The 13,562-nt window shown below is 36.6% G+C and overlaps 1 protein-coding gene across 8 annotated transcripts in view; it reads right to left on the minus strand.

Moving 5' to 3' along the window:
* The window catches only part of AFAP1 (actin filament associated protein 1), a 231,522-nt gene that overhangs the window by 177,352 nt on the left and 40,608 nt on the right, over window positions 1–13,562 (minus strand). Inside the window, exon 1 of one of the 8 annotated variants that reach the window (XM_074274079.1) lies at window positions 5,960–7,122. The exons of the other annotated variants lie outside the window; for them this stretch is intronic. The gene's annotated coding sequence lies outside the window, so the exon portion shown is untranslated. Of the gene's footprint in view, window positions 1–5,959; window positions 7,123–13,562 lie in introns of those variants that run through there. 8 annotated transcript variants of the gene reach the window in all.

Below are 13,562 nucleotides of genomic sequence, written 5' to 3' on the forward strand. Positions count from 1 at the left end.
TTGTTTTTCTCTTGTTACAAGATAGGGCTCAATATAGGAAAGGAGGTATAGGTAAATGAGAATAATGTAAAAAAATAACAAAAAGCATTTTTGTGTTTGTTTTTTTAAACAGAAAAAAAGCAACCGCTATTTGCCTCACAGTTGGCATTTATATTGACAAGCAAGGTGACGGCTGGTCACTTAACATGGAGAAATAAAGCACTAAAAAGTGACAAACAGACACTAACAGCTGGGTTCTATTTTAAGAAAAAGCCTACCAGAGCGATTTTCCAAAAGATGCCTTTTGAAAACACTCACAGTACAAAAATCAGGGAAACATAAGAACTTAAAGACATCTGGTACAACTCTCCCCCCACACGTTTTACAGATGAGGAAACTGAAGTCCAGGAATAGGAAAAAGTCACAGGGAAAGCCAGGACTAGCACCTAGAAATTCTGCATTCCAACCCAGGGATTTTTAGTAACTTATCGATCCGCTGGATAGCCTCATTGCAATGGACCAAAGCAGTATTCCCATGCTGAAGAAATCCCGCCAACACTGATTCTGAGAGTCTCCTTCACAAAACATCAAACTCCTAGGTAGTAGCTTAATATACCTTTGAACATCAGCCATGCACCCTGCAGATACTGGTGCTTTTATAACTGTCTTAATCCATATCACTACTTACATTAAGTGTGTTTCCTTTTTCACATTTAAAAGGTTCTTTCTTGGAGAAACATGACTTAATGGAAAGCATCCCAGGCAGTACTGGGAGGAATTCTAATCTAGACTCTATTATTAATTAGTTATGTGACCAAAAAAGTCTTATGTGTTATCTAAACTATTACTAATTAATTATATGACTGAAGAGGTGTTACCCTTTTTGAATCTCAGTTGGTCTTTCATTTTTCCCCATATAAAGTATACGTAATATGATCCCGCTTCCCTAAAAGAATGGTCATTAGAACAAATAAGACAGCATTCTATGAAGGTTCTTTGGTGATTCTGCTCACTCTGTCCATCATTTAATTATTACTTTTAAAACACTGGGATCTGGGATTTGGAAATGGAATGGCCAAACATAGCAGTAAGGAGACAATGAAAAAAAAAATCTGATACTGATTTGCTTCTCCAAAGCAAACACTGTTAAAGATGGGCATGCAGAACAGATAGATTGAGGATGACAGGGATAGAGTTGAGAGCATAATGTACTTGTCTTGTATGCATACACAATTCTTTTACACAGTGCATAGAAATTAAAGTCTAATGCATGGCAGCTGAAAAGGGCCCACTCCCGCCAGCTTCTGGCTGTCAGAGTCCTCATCAACCGTGCCATGTACCACAATGAGGAGCTGTCAGCCAAGGACACCTCACTGCCAAACAATCTTTCCCTATAAATATAAGGGGCAATTTTCTAAGTTTTTGCAATGTTAGATAATGGAACATTTAAGCTGGAAGCAGCTCTATGAATATGGAACACAGAATGTTAGAGCTGCTGGGAGCGACCTTACAATCCCCAAACCAAAGAAGGGAACTTACAACATTCTGTGCACAGAAAGTCACAACTCAGGAATGGGGCTTAGGATCCAGAATGAGAATAAAGAAAAGGAACTTCAAAATCACCTGGTCTGATCCCTTCATTTTACAGTCAAATAAATAGAAACCCAAGGAAGAAAAGTAACTTATCTAAGAAAAAGGCTGTGAGAGAATCAGAGCCAGTGCTGGAACTCAGGTCTTGGGGAATCCAATCCAAGACTACTGACCTTACAACTTGTAACAAGCAATAATGAAGACAATGTTGAGCTTAGAAACATTAAAAAAAAAAAAAAAAAAAAAACAACTTTCTTTCATCCAGTCCAATATGAGGGGAAAGGGAGATGGGACAGCAGAATTATCTTTTCTTAGATTACCTCACCAGTTACTGCTTATTCAGAACTTTTGACTCTTGACAGTTGTTTTTATTGAAAGTTTGGGCCATGCATTAATATTCATCTTCCATAATTTACACTTGGGTATACCTACACATTTTTTTTCCCAAAATCTAAATTGACCAAAGGATCCTCTATGAATAAACATCTGTCTCTTTTCTTCCTTTTACTTTTTTTTTTTTGCCTTCCTTTTTGTCTTTTTTCCCCCTTTTCCTCCTCTCTGGAATTGTTCTTGTGTCTTGAATAGTTCAATCTGGAGCTCTGAGTCTCAGAGCCCTTGTGCAGCACTAAGGATAGTATCTCTTTTCTTAATGATCAGTAAATATCATGTAGACAAGTCAAGAGCTCCAAGGAATAGCATCACTCCTGGGCTATCTACCCTGTTTCTGCCTCCAAAAATTCCTGTGGAGGATCCTGAAAGCTCCATCACTACCAAAAGCAACTATTACCACTAGGGCCGCCAAACAAGCTTAGATGATATAAGAGAAAGATAGCATCTGTTTGTGCTAGGCAGAACAAACCACTGCAATCAATAAGCATTTATCAGGTGCCTACTATGTGACCCATTCTATGCTAAACAAATTCTAACCTCAGATAACATTCAATAACTCTTAAAAACTGAGAGTTGTCACTATGTAATGGTGAAAGAAGTTCCATAACATCAGTTCCCTACACAATGACTATATATGTGGTGTCTGTGTGACAGAGAGAGAGAGGGAGGGAGGGAGGGAGGGAGGGAGAGAGAGAGAGAGAGAGAGAGAGAGAGAGAGAGAGAGAGAGAGAGAGAGAGAGAGAGAGAGAGAGAGAGAGACAGAGAGAGAGACAGAGAGAGAGACAGAGAGAGAGAGAGAGAGAGAGAGAGAGAGAGAGAGAGAGAGAGAGACAGAGAGAGAGACAGAGAGAGATGCTGAAAAGAATTAGCTTTACTCTGGCAGAACAAATTACTTCTTTGCAAAATTACATTCTGCTTTTTTTTTTTAATCAAAACACCAAAAGTAGCTTGTGCTTTACAGAAAAAGTTATTTCATTTTTAATTAATTTTTAACAGTGTTTTTCATTAATAATCCTAATGACCAATATACCAGCTGATGATAAGTGGTTTTTTAACAAATCTATGAAAATACCATTTTCTCTCATATTAGTCATGCACACATCTGTGTGTGCATGTGTATGAACATGTACAATTGTTTGGATCTTGGATTTCAGAGAGAGAGAGAGAGAAAGAGAGAAGAAAAAAGAGGTAATAGAGGAGGAAAAGAGAGAGGAAGAAGAGATAGAGGCAAGAAAGAAAGAGGAGGAAGAGGAAGAAGTGGGGAGAGGAAGACCAGTGAGTAGAAACTGAGATGCATCATCAAATCAGCAGATACCAGAAAACTTGCATGTGCCTGGAATATGTTTAACCTATCTCTTTGGCTTTATTTTATTCTAAACACCTCAAGTAATAATCGCACTTACAGATTTGGCTACAAATACAGCTGTCTCTGTATCATATTAACACTGAATAAACCTTGAATAATTAGAACTTGCAAGGGTGACATTCTCAATGACTGAAATTATCACCGAAACCTCCAGGAATTTGAAACCTTGCCAGGAGAACACTGTCAAACCACTCCATCATATGCAAAGAATTTCCTATCCCATGTGTTAAGGAAAATAAGAAACAACTTCTCTGGAAATAACTCTTTGCTGTTGAAGTTATTTAGAAGAGTAATCTTTATAGAGATAGCAGTGTTTGCCAGTTAAAAGAATACTGGAGAGGAAAATGAGAGAGCCAGGTTCTGAACCCAATTTTCATACATAAGTTGAGCAGAAGTTAAAACTACCCATACATATCATTCCGTGTGAGTTTGGGTAAGTTTCCTCTCTGAGACTTTATGTTCTTCAACTGCTAAATGAGAATGAGAGAAAAGAAAATTTCTGAATCCCCATCTATGTTTCTTTGCACAGCATATAGGAGTAAAGGACAAGATATTGGGGAACAGAAAGAAACATGATGGCAAGATGACAATCTTTAAAATATTTAAAAGGCTGCTATATGAAAGAGAGCTTAGGCTCAGTGCTGCTTCATTTCTCACCAGGTAGCAGTCTAGACTTTCTCAAAAACTTCTTCAAATTGGAAGGGTACCCCAACCTTGGGTTTTATAGCTTGGAAATATCCCCCCCAACTCTTGAGCTTCTTTCTCCCTCTTTCCCTCCCTCTCTCTTTCTCCCTCCTCTTCCTCCCTCATTAGAAAGCTCATCCCTAAATCTCCATTAGAGGAGGCCAATCATATCTTGATATTTGCCTCTAAGCTGGATATCTTCATTCCCACCTTCCCCTTTTCAGCTTCCCTTTGTGTGCTTCTTCCATCAGAAGGTAAGCTCCTTGAAGGAAGGACTATTTTTCTTTTTCTTTTTTCTTCTTCTTTACCAAGGTTATCTGGGAGCATAATTAATATCACCAGTGTCCTTCAAGTAGAGATCACTTTTTAAGGATGTTGTTCATGCAATTTAGGACGGGGCTGAAATTACACTACAATCCTTTGAAAGAAGATGCTATGTTCTAAGGTCCCTTCCAGCACTAGATGCTATATCCTACAGCCTGAGGTCATATACTGCTTCAAAATTCCATATTCTACGATCTAAATTCCATATTCTAAGTTCTCATCCAGTTTTCTGAATTTATGATTGGCTATATCTGCCCAAAATGAACGTTCTTTTCTATAGCCTGAACCAGCTGTTCCATAAGTCACATCATCCAAGTAACTAAGAAGGCACAAGTCAGCCCACAAGTATGTGAACTCGATGAAACATTTTATTCATACTGCAAGCAGTAAGAGAATGCAATAATCAGGGTTAGCAACACAGGTCACTCATCAGGAAACAATGACTTCATCGCTGAATGTGCAGAAGACAGCTGGAATGAATATGGAAACCAAATTGCCAGTTGTGTTGTGCCCCCTGTTTACTTAAAATGGGTCCTGACCCAGCTAAAATTTTTTAAAACAAAAGTAAAAAGTAAACCTCCCATGTGGAACTTGCCCCCGGAAGAATATCTTGAAACCAGTGGGAAACTAAATGCAAAAATGAAAAACTTGGAAACTTAAAAACAGCCACATGTCAACTTCAGGGCACTGCTCCATAGCAACAATTATCTCAGCAAAGAAGTAATTCATGGAATGAATTTATATTGGAGTCAGAGGGAATAAGGCCAAGTATTTAGAGAAGAAGGTCAGGCATCAGAATGTCTTTGGGCCTGGTACAGTGGAATGGGCCCTGAGACCCAGAGTACGAGGTCTGGTTCTGGTGAATTTTGTTAGTAGGCGGCTTTGGACAAGGCACAACCCCTCTATAAGCCTAAGTTTTCACATCTATACAATCAGAAATTTGGATTCTATATTCTAGTTTGAACTTTGAAGTACTTCAAAACAGATTGTCCATAAATCAACTTCTTAGTTTCCCTTTAAAAACAAAAAAACAAAAACAAACAAACAAAAACAAACCTCTAAATAATAAGAATGGACACTTTTGTTTCTAAATAATTTCAGAATAGTTATTTCAGTTATTATAAGAAAAAAGAGCAGGGTGCACCTATGTCTTGGAGTTTTACCCCTTAATATTATACAACAATTACTATAGGTTGGCTGAATGTTTCTTTGGGAGAAGGGGAAAGAGAGAGATATGTACTCATTTACTAATAAAAGTAATATAATGAATAAACTATTGTTTTATTTTTCATTCCAATATATTATTTGGCATGGATATAAACAGATTCCTCAAAGCAGTCCTTTGAATTATGGAGTGGAAATACTTTTATCCCTATTTTACTAATAAGACCACTGAGGCTCAGAGAGATGAAAGGATTTGCCTACAATTAACAGTGGCTGTAATCTGAATCTTTTCTCCCTGAACCAATATATACATACTCAGTGAATAAGACAAAATATGGAAATAGAGAAAAGGAAAGATATGAAGCAGACAATCTGAAGAATCCACCGGCAAAAAGCTCCATCCCTATTATGGAGCATTGGTGGGCATTTTGAAATAAGATTTATTAAGCATTAAAAACTCACATTCTTTGTATGTATGCAATCCTGCAGCAAGAAAACCTTGGAGGAATAGAGAGGCTTTTCATGTCCCCAGTTCAGCAACTTTGTGTAAACCCCGTGGAACCCAATCTGGCAAAGGACTCAGCTGGCTCAGGGACTGATAGCAATCAGGATTCTGCTGCTTTGGCCAATCACAGAGCCCCATTTAATACACGGGGTTAAAAAAAAAGCCATCAAGGGCCAAATATTTAAATACTTGTCTCATCTTACCATCTGCTTCTCCTGCCATTCACTTTAAAATTAATAAGGTTGTTATTAAAAAGAGGAGCTAATGTTGCATCTGTCTTCCTTCAATTACAGATAATTACTAGACTGCACCAGCAGAGTGAGAAACTTTTTTTCTAAAACAATGGTTCCTAATCAGATTTGAATTTTCCTTTAGATAAGCTTATCTGGTAAATTCCAGACTGAGAAGGAAAAATTGTTCTCCCCACTCCATTCCCAATCTGTTCTTATCCAAAAGTAGTGCCTATTATTTTATGGTTTCCAAAGTATGTAAGAAAAGGACCCCTGGAAATTTAAAAATCAATGCAGAAATTGCTACTTACTGCATGAACAAAACTTATTAACTATGATCCCTTCAAGTAAATGCTCTTCTGGAAGTCACTGATTCAAGGAAAAAATGGACAAATTTTCACTCCCCCATCTCCATCATTGTATATGCAGGGCCTAGGGGGAGTGTAAAATGAATCAATACGATTAGTCCTATTTTATTCAAGTTTTCAAATCAGGTAAAGAGAAAAACACTAGACTGTCAAGGGAAAGAACAGATTCCCTGGGGTTTTGTTCAAGATTTGTGCTGAATTTATCTAACTCTGGACAAAATGCTTGCCCTTTTTAAAAGTTCACCTTGTCATTGTCTGGAAATGGAAGAGATTGAACTCAATTAATGTGATTAGTGTTTTCTTTTGACGTTGAACATTTCGGGATATAGAATCTAATGACAGAAGTCACAAATACAGGTCATTATTAGTCAATCACTAAAAAATAAAAATAAAATTTCAAGCACAGTGCCATAAAAGGCCAGAGCCCAGAATCAAGGGGAATTAGGAGAATGAGACACAAAATAAAGAAAAGTGAGTCTGTTTTCATATCCCAAAGAAGTTTCACATTCCATGATTTTGTGATAAAAATATAATATCATATTTAATACCCTAGAGAAGAAAAACACCAGCAATAAATTTTTTCATGAAATCTCTACTTCCAATGATACAGCATCAGAACATTCACTGATAACAAACTTTGCAGGTCTGTTATTTTCTTTTATTTAGGTCTAGGAGAACTTTCAGTTCTTCCTTTGTGTGACTGATAAAAGACACATTAAACAGTCATTGAAATCAGAAGACCTGCTTTTGAGTCCCAGAAAAGCCACTCAACTATATGAATCTGGACTTCAATTTCCTTATCCATAAAATGAAGATATTGACCTAGATGATCTTAAATCCTAAATCTTATGATTCAATGACTCATACACATACTATGTTTATGTCCCTTCCCCAACCCAAATCCTAAAAGCTATTTTTCAGAATCTCACTGTAATCCTGGGCACCATTCCAAGTGCAACATTTTAAAAAGAGATTTTTTTATGTTTTGAAGTCATAATGTACTCTATTGTAACCTTTTCTCCCTCTTCTCACCTACTCGGTGGAATCAACTTTTCCTAAAACATTGTTTCATGATAATAACAAAGAGGAAGTGGGAGATTCTTTGTTACATTCTATGGGGTTACTCCCTATTAACAGAGCTCAAGATAGTGTCTGGAATGAAGAAGAGAAAAAAGCCAAACAATGATTTATAGATTGTAACAACCCTCTTAGCAGATTTTAATTGCTTTATTCCTTTTTCTTTTCTGTGAAGGATGAAAACAAGAGGCTGTTAAAATAAGGAAGGTAATAAAGAATGACTTTACAAGGGTGACAGTCACACCAGTGAGAGGAACACAGATTTTCTGGAGTTGAGTTGAACATTTATCTTCACTTATATGGACAATGCATATAACATATAACCCCAGTGGCAGATGTTTCCAAGTTCTTCTTGGTTTGCTATCTTGCTATCAATAAACTCTATGTTTCAATTGTTTATAAATAGCATGGGACTTGATCAAATGCAAATCAAGACAAGATATCCTACCTTCTTATAGCTGTGGTGAGGGGAAAAGACAGATGGATAAATTGCAGCCTGGGAAATATGAAGGATAGATTCAATCAAGTGGACATAAACTCACATTCACAAATTTAGAGAATCATAGAACAAGAACTAGCAGATCTCTTCAAATACCTACTATTATTTTTTTTTTCTGAAGTATTTGGTGTTAAGTGACTTGCCCAGGGTCACACAGCTAGGAAGTGTTAAGTGTCTGAGGCCAGATTTGTACTCCTCTTCCTGACTTCAAGACTGTTGCTCTATCTACCATGCCAGCTAGCTGCTCCCATACTATTAGAATTTGAAAAAACCTTGGGATTCATCTAGTGAAGTTCTATCATTTTTCAGGTTAGGAAAAGGCAACTCCCCAATAACGAAATTAATAAATGGCAGCTATGTGGAGCCATAGTGGATAGAGAGCTTCATGTGGAGTCAGAAAGATTCATCTTCTTGAGTTTAAATATGGCCTTAGACATGTAATTAGCTATGTGACCCTAGGTAAGTCACTTTACTATGTTTGCCTCAGTTTCCTCATCTGTAAAATGAGTTGGAGAAGAAAATAGCACTAGAATCAGTATCTTTGCAAAGAAAACCTCAGAAAAAGTCACAGAGAGTCAGATATGACTGGAAAATGATTTAAACAACAAAAGGTGCTCAATAAATGCTTGTTGTTCTGTTTGTTCCACTTTAATTGATAGTGCTAATAAGAAGACAATTTTAACTAGCCTTCCTAGCTGACATGCCTGAATTACAATAAGAATTGAGACAGAACCTAGGAATTCTAAATTTCCGTGTTTAGAAGTTTAAAAAAAAGTCTGAAACAATCCTTGTAATATGAAGGACACTTGCCCTATGGATAATTAAGCCTCATCATATATCCTAGACATAATTTAGATGCTCCAAAATTCCAACAATTCACAACAATTACTGGTGGAAGAAAATAGGATTATACTTTAGCTCTCTGGGACCTTTGGGGAATGAATGGACTCTAGTAATTAGGTCTTTCCACAGAGTTGCCTCCATAGTAAAGACTTCTCAAGATAATCCTTGAATCTTTCTAAAATATATTCCATATCTTTCTACCTTCTTAAACTGGGCTTTCTAAGTGTAATTTCCCTGATGATTCAGAATCATAATTAGAACAATTATTATATTGAATCATAAAAGTAATGCCTTCAGGGACCACTGAGATCTATAAAAGTGATTCCCTGAAAAATAACCTCAAGTTTTGAAGATTTTTATTTGCTTTTTAAATTTATTTTATTTCTTCTGTTTGTTGTGATCTGGGAAGTTATGTTAGCATACTTACTAAAATTATGGATAAAATAAGAGGAAATTGTGGATTGCAACAATCTATAAGTTTCCTTACAGTTTCAACATGCCATGTCACAAGATCATTTCTTCCTCAGACAATCTATAGTTCTATGATTTAAGTACTAGAATTAAGGTGAAGTTTAAGCCAGACATCCCTAATCTAAGAGACAACCAAAAAGCATATCTACATAGCACCAACATACCTATATGAATGAGGAAAAATCCAATTAGGAATTCAGCCATATTTCTATGTGACAGTAACAATCTAGAGATTTTCCTGAGGATAGGAATGCTTTCTACATTTTGAAATTAAAATTGTGCATATAATTTTGTGGGGAGATTTGCTTTCTCTTAACTACAGAGAGGGAGAAAGAACAAGGAAGAAAAACTGCAAGACTGGAACCAACTTAGACACTGAAATGAAGTCTAGGCAGAAAAGGAGAAGGAGGATGCATGAAGAGAAGATTTTAAGAAAATTTTCTTCTATCAAGTGTCTATTTTATTCTCCAACAGACAACCAACCTTTGTGCACTCACAAGAGGGACAGATTTTAATCTTCAGGGTGATTACAAATTATTGGGAAGGGCTCCATATGGTAGGCATTTAATAAATATCTGTTGAAATCAATTGAATTGAATAACAAACAATTCACAACATAAGTGGACCCACTGAAAACTGTATTGGCCATTCAAGAAAAAGATTAGCAAAAATGAAAGGCTCATCCAATTCAACAAGAACTTGCTAAACATGAACACTGGGAGATCATTTTCTATAATACTATTTTTTCAAAATTTTGCTCACAACAACTTGCAAAAGCTGTCTATTTATTTAAAAGGAATAAGATTGCAATCTGGATTGAAAAGGAATTGGCCACACCAAAGAAATTGTAGGTATTTTTATTTGCTACATCTATTTCTTTCATAAAGTATAAACTATGGACATGATTAGAACCAATGTGGTAATTCAGAAAAATAATCAATATAATGTATTACCTTAAGCAATAACAAATTTCCTAAAAATATTATCTTGTTTTAAAGGCAATGGACTGTTTCCTCTCCATCCCATTTCTTTCCAGACAGTATCTCCTTCCCTCAGTCAGTTCAGTAGCCACTCTGATGGGATTAAATTAAATCACTTCCAAAATATGCCTAACAGTTTTTCCATTTCTTGGAAGGTGATCTTTGGTTTAAATGAAGCAAGCATCCCATAAAACTAACCTTAACCTTCTCCAAAAGAAAGTGTGATTTTTATAGAAGTTCCACTGAGGAGAGCTGTCAAAAAAAACCGCCAGGGAATAGGAAATGTATTCATGAAACAACAAATGAAATTCAGCTGTCACAAAATTAAATCTCTGAATCTCCCTGAAAGAATACTTGCTTTTCTAGGCTGAAATTAAATTATGAGAGAAGTTTTGCTTTCCTGAGATTCTTTCTTTAATGTGTCATAGATAAAGAGGACACAATGAAAACACTGAGAATGGCCACTCAAAGATCAGAAGAGATTCTTAGAGTGATAACTATGAACTAAAATTTAGAGAGCTTCAAAGAACCAAAAGTATGCATCCTTTCAGATTACAGTTTTAATGTCTGTTTTGACATGGCCTACTTTACCATATATAGATAGAATAGCTATATGCCTACTGTTGGGATTATTGGAGCAATACTATTCCACAGTTCCAAAACTCTGCCTAATTTGTGCTGCTGCCCTTCAGAGATGCTCCCTCCTCCCTCAACTTCAGAGACATCCCACCATCATATCACTCTCCTTTTCTTCTCCTTCCATGTCTATAACCATCCCTTCTCTGCAAACATAGCTCCTCAAAAATAAGTGCTTAAATTATTTTTCACTCATTCATAAAGCATTCATTCATCCTTCCTAAAAGTAACTATTCTCAAAAGTTGTTTTCCCCTGCCTCAGTGTGACTCTCTTGAGGATCAGTTTGAGTCTCTTGAGGATAGCAACTTTTTTTTAACTTACAGATGTATTCCCATGGGTCTTTATGGGTCTTTCCCCCAAATTTAGCATAATATCTGGTATATAGTAAGCATTCCTTATCCTCTTCATTTCCTCCCTTCTTTTCCTTCTTCCCTTTCTATTTCCCTTCTTCATTTTCTTCCTTACTTCCCTCTTCCCTTTTCTCCCCCTCTTTCCCTTCTTTCCTCCTTCTTTTCCCAAAATTAGGATCCTTGCCCTCATGGAGTTTATAATGCTATATGGAAGACAAGGCAAGGTATTGTGCTTATTCCTGTATCCCTATCTTACCTTTGGTCTAGAACAAACACTCTGCTGTTTGTTCAGCAGACAACGTATTTTTTTTTTTCACATCTCTAAAGTGAAAAAAAATCAACTCAGGACAAAAGGGATGGGAGAAACTCAGAAGTGATATGGTGTAGGCTAAATCTTCAAAGAAAATCTCTCTCTTGTGACCTCAATAAACAAGTCAAAGCTTTGAATACCTTCCATGACAGGAAACTTCCAACCTCCTGAGGTAGACTAGTCTACTTTTGGATAGCTCCTATTGTTAGAAAGTTTTTCTCTAACCTCAAACTGAAATCTACCTTTCTATAACTTCCATTCCTTTCTGTCTCTGCAGCCAAGTCTAACAGGGCAGGCAGGCCTTTATTCTGGCTTAGACAACCTTCAGATATTCAAGACCTATTTTCCTCCCAAATGATTTAATTTGTGAAGGCAAACACCATGTTCACAATTAAAAGCAGGTGTGAAAATAAAATGCATGCACATGTTAAGTAATTTGTATTTTTAACTAATTGGCCCAAAGACTAAAAAATGTGTCAAGAGACCAAGACCTGCTTATGATCACAATTACATTATTGTTACAATTGTTATCATTCTTATATACTTTCCAAAGATGCCTGGCATAGAAAGAGCCTGGAACCTGGAGAAGGAATCTGATCTCAAACAATTACAAGCTCTGAAACTTTGAATATGACACTTTAACCATGATCTCCATTTTTTTATCTGTAAAATGGGGCATCATTGATAAAGCTATTGTGAAATTTAAATGAAAAATGTACATAGAGTGCCATATAAATATCAGAAATTATTATTACTGCCATTATTATTATGATAGCCTTAAAGCAACCCTAAGAAGGTAATCAGACTGTTGTCATTCTCCTCCATTTGATATATGAGAAAACTGTCGTCTAGACAGGGGCAATGATCTGCTGAAGGAAAAAGAGAGAATTAATAGCAGATCCAGGGTCTTCTGACATTCAGTATAGAGTTTTTCCTATTATACCAGTGACTGGGAGTGGGGGGGAGGGGAGGAGAGGGAGAGAGAAGGGGAGAAGAAAGGGTGGGGCAGACGTCATAAAAGGTACACAACTTTGGGAGATCCCACTAATAATGGCTCTGTCACTTACTAACCATATGATATGGTATGTAACTTCTCTGAGTATAGGTTTCCCCATCTATAAAATGGATTACATCACTTATAAGACTTCTTTCAAGGCTGGGTGGGAGGAAAACCGTTTGCAAAGTGCCAAAGGCTATGGAAATTGTGCTATTATGTGGCAGATATAAGGAACATAAGGTGTGCTAGAGAGAGCCTGGATTGATAGTCTGGATTGAAGCTCTAGGTTCAAATCTTAACAATAAAAAGTATTGAACAAGATAACTTCTATCTAAAGTTTAACATAGAAAGTTAGAATACTATAAGCAGAGAAAGTTCCCTTTTGGCCTTAAGCTCTAGTGATTTGCTGTGTTTTTCTTTCTTTCTTTCTTTCTTTTTCTTTTTTTTTTTTTTCCTGTAATGGGAATGACCTTAGGAAAACATCCCTAGGGCAAATACATCAATCACTTTTGTGGAGCATTTAACTTCAGGGGTAGACCCTGGGAGTAAAGGGCCAATCTAAGGGGAAAAAATTTGACTTGAATTTGTAGCTGCCTTGGGAAGGCCAATTGAGACTCAGCATGAACAACAGCATTAGAAGGGACATTACATTTAAGCTCTGATTCAATTCTTTCATTTTAGAGATGACCTGAAGGTTGTCTAAGCAGAAGGATCAATTAGAGGGTCTCTAGGAGCCTTGCTGCTTCTAAGGAGAAGCAGGATTAGAAGTGTCCAGAATGTTTAGGATCTTCCAAGATG

The sequence above is a fragment of the Sminthopsis crassicaudata genome, chromosome 6, assembly GCF_048593235.1.
Source record: "Sminthopsis crassicaudata isolate SCR6 chromosome 6, ASM4859323v1, whole genome shotgun sequence".
NCBI classification, from domain to species: Eukaryota; Metazoa; Chordata; class Mammalia; order Dasyuromorphia; family Dasyuridae; genus Sminthopsis; species Sminthopsis crassicaudata.